Below are 3,477 nucleotides of genomic sequence, written 5' to 3'. Positions count from 1 at the left end.
GTTCTCATTAATGTACACTCAGCACCCCATCTTGACAGAAAAAAACAGAAAATGTAGAAATTTTTGCAAATTTATTAAAAAAAGAAAAACTGAAATATCACATGGTCATAAGTATTCAGACCCTGGCTCAGAATTGAGTAGAAGCACCCTTTTGAGCTAGTACAGCCATGAGTCTTCTTGGGAATGATGCAACAGGTTTTTCACACCTGGATTTGGGGATCCTCTGCCATTCTTCCTTGCAGATCCTCTCCAGTTCTGTCAGGCTGGATGGTGAACGTTGGTGGACAGCCATTTTCAGGTCTCTCCAGAGATGCTCAATTGGGTTTAGGTCAGGGCTCTGGCTGGGCCAGTCAAGAACGGTCACAGAGTTGTTCCGAAGCCACTCCTTTGTTATTTTAGCTGTGTGCTTAGGGTCATTGTCCTGTTGAAAGGTGAACCTTTGGCCCAGTCTGAGGTCCTGAGCACTCTGGAAGAGGTTTTCTTCCAGGATATCTCTGTACTTGGCCACATTCATCTTTCCTTCAGTTGCAACCAGTCGTCCTGTCCCTGCAGCTGAAAAACACCCCCACAACATGATGCTCCCACCACCATGTTTCACTGTAGGGATTGTACTGGGCAGGTGATGAGCAGTGCCTGGTTTTCTCCACACATACCGCTTAGAATTAACGCCAAAAAGTTCAATCTTGGTCTCATCAGACCAGAGAATCTTATTTCTCATAGTCTGGGAGTCCTTCATGTGTTTTTTGGCAAACTCTATGCAGGCTTTCATGTGTCTTGCACTGAGGAGAGGCTTCCGTCGGGCCACTCTGCCATAAAGCCCCGACTGGTGGAGGGCTGCAGTGATAGTTGACTTTGTGGAACTTTCTCCCATCTTCCTACTGCATCTCTGGAGCTCAGCCACAGTGATCTTTGGGTTCTTCTTTACCTCTCTCACCAAGGCTCTTCTGCCACGATTGCACAGTGTGGCTAGGCGGCCAGGTCTAGGAAGAGTTCTGGTCGTCCCAAACTTTTTCCATTTGAGGATTATGGAGGCCACTGTGCTCTTAGGAACCTTGAGTGCTGCAGAAATTCTTTTGTAACCTTGGCCAGATCTGTGCCTTGCCACAATTCTGTCTCTGAGCTCCTTGGGCAGTTCCTTCGACCTCATGATTCTCATTTGCTCTGACATGCACTGTGACCTGTAAGGTCTTATATAGACAGGTGTGTGCCTTTCCTAATCAAGTCCAATCAGTTTAATTAAACACAGCTGGACTCCAATGAAGGAGCAGAACCATCTCAAGGAGGATCAGAAGAAATGGACAGCATGTGAGTTAAATATGAGTATCACTGCAAAGGGTCTGAATACTTATGACCATGCAATATTTCAGTTTTTCTTTTTTAATAAATTTGCAAAAATTTCTACATTTCTGTTTTTTTTCTGTCAAGATGGGTGCTGAGTGTACATTAATGAGAAATAAAATGAACTTTTTTGATTGTGGCAAATGGCTGCAATGACACAAAGAGTGAAAAATTTAAAAGGGTCTGAATACTTTCCGTACCCACTGTATGTCAGTTTTATAGCTTTTGTGTTTTTAGTATCAACCAATAAATATAAAAATACACCAATACATGTTTACCAGGTTAACATTGTGCATTAAACTAATATGAACACAAACACTGAAAATAACCAAGAGTAATGCCAATGTGGATGCATGACAGCTAATGTTTTACATGTAAATGTAATTATTTCCTTCTTTTGACAGCCAGAGGAAGGAACAAAAAAAAACAACTTCAAGCCAGCCTACTATTTCAAAGGTACTGTCAGTGACAAGAAAGTATGAATGAAGCAAAAAGACAAAAAAACAGGGTCGTATTTGCATAATGCAACCACAGGGGGAAACAATCCAGTGTCTTCATGTGCCAGTCCCAAGCCTGGGTAAATGCAGAGGGTTGTGTCAGGAAGGGCATCCGACGTAAAATTTCAGCCAAATCAAACATGCGAATCACAAATATGACTTCCATACTGGATCGGTCGCAGCCCAGGTTAACAACGACCACCACTGGTGCTGTTGACCTACAGGGTGAGGAAGTTCAGGAGTGTGTTAAGAGAAAAAGGTTAGCTAAGAAGAAGTGGGACACTGAGAGGACAGAAGAGAATAGACAGGAGTACAGGGAGATGCAGCGTAAAGTGAAGGTAGAGGTGGCAAAGGCCAAACAAAGGGCATATGAGGATTTGTATGATGGGTTGGACTCTAAAGAGGGTCAGGTGGATTTATACAGGTTGGCGAGGCAGAGAGACAAAGATGGGAAGGATGTGCAGCAGGTTAGGGGGATCAAGGACAGCGATGGAAATGTGTTGACAGGTGCCACAAGTGTGATGGAAAGATGGAGGGAATATTTTGAAGAGTTGATGAATGAGGAAAATATTAGAGAGCACAGAGTAGAAGAGGTGACTGTTGTGGAGCAGGAAGTAGCAAAGATCAGTAAAGATGAAGTGAGGAAGGCGTTGAAGAGGATGAAGAGTGGAAAGGCAGTTGGTCCTGATGACATACCTGTGGAGGTATGGAAGTGTTTAGGAGAGGTGGCAGTAGAGTTTTTGACTGGGCTACTTAACAAGATCTTGGAGAGTGAGATGATGCCTGAGGAATAGAGGAGAAGGGTACTGGTGCCTATGTCACGACTGGGAACATAGATTCCCAGCCGTCTCTTGTTTTGGAATTCTCCCCGTGCATCTGGGCTTCCCGGACTTCCGGTGATTAGCAGTCTACTCCTCTCACCTGTCTCTCTTTCAGGATTCCCCGCATATATCCTCCTCGGTCACCACAGTCAAGTGCGGGATTGTCTGCTTCGCCAGTCGAAGAACTACGCCGAGTCATCTCTCCAGCTTCGCCGTCCGATCGCACTAAGGAGCTACGTTCCGGTCCTAGGCATCGGATCGACTCACGCCGTCCCACTCCTCCTGGTATTTCCCGTGACAGTCCGTCAGAGACGATCTGTGAAGTATTACCCCTTTCCAGTTTCTGAGGAACGGCGTGAGGATTTAGAGAGAACTGATTTATGTATTTTTGACCTGAAAGACTTTAAAGAAGAATTGATTAGAGTGTTTTGCCCTCCACCGTTTACCTGAGTTTTGTTTTGGAGGTGTTTTTCTTTATGCCCAAGGAATCTATGTTTGTGTTCTGCCGCTACCCGGATCCCTGACCAAGATTACACTGCACCGCCAGATATTGCTCTGCGGACCCAGCCCCGGTTCTTCCTCCATCAACCTCGACTCCCCGTGGACTTACCCGGTGTGGGCCTAGGTGCAAGCCATACAGCTGCTGACTTCCCCGGAATCTTCATGCTATACTCCTCGGTCTCCATTCAAGCCTCCAGCCCTCGTTGTTTTGAAAATAAACTCGTTACAAGCATTCTAGTGTGTGGCATTTCTGGTCCTCTGATTTTCCGGAACCTGACAGCCTATCTTTAAGAACAAGGAAGACGTGCAGAGTGGTGGAA

The sequence above is a fragment of the Mastacembelus armatus genome, chromosome 17, assembly GCF_900324485.2.
Source record: "Mastacembelus armatus chromosome 17, fMasArm1.2, whole genome shotgun sequence".
Taxonomy (NCBI): domain Eukaryota; kingdom Metazoa; phylum Chordata; class Actinopteri; order Synbranchiformes; family Mastacembelidae; genus Mastacembelus; species Mastacembelus armatus.
This window is presented reverse-complemented; position numbering follows the sequence as displayed.